The sequence below is a fragment of the Morone saxatilis genome, unplaced genomic scaffold, assembly GCF_004916995.1.
Source record: "Morone saxatilis isolate NCDOM2014 unplaced genomic scaffold, NCSU_SB_2.0 Contig22, whole genome shotgun sequence".
NCBI lineage: Eukaryota > Metazoa > Chordata > Actinopteri > Moronidae > Morone > Morone saxatilis.
In genome coordinates, this window is record NW_023339785.1 from 1,381,977 (window position 1) to 1,382,284 (window position 308).

Here is a 308-nt window from a genome sequence, read left to right on the forward strand (position 1 = left end):
AAATTAATCCTAATTTTCCACAAAAATCCCAATTCAATTCCCAATTGCTTGAGCACACTGTTAAAGGGCTAAAACTTTATCTCTGCCGTGCAAGCTACTGGAATTTTTTAAGAAAACAGAATGAGAGTGTTGCTGCCGTGCTTAGCTGTCTAACAGTGTGACATGTGATTCATTTGTCTGTTCAGGTAGTCTGAGACTTACTGTTGTCGTGCTGGCAAGCCAGTGAGAGTGGCTGTGGATGCAAGGCAGCATAGCCTCCTTCCTGTGTTCCCATCAGCCTGACAAATGAGAGCAGAGAAGAAAAACAC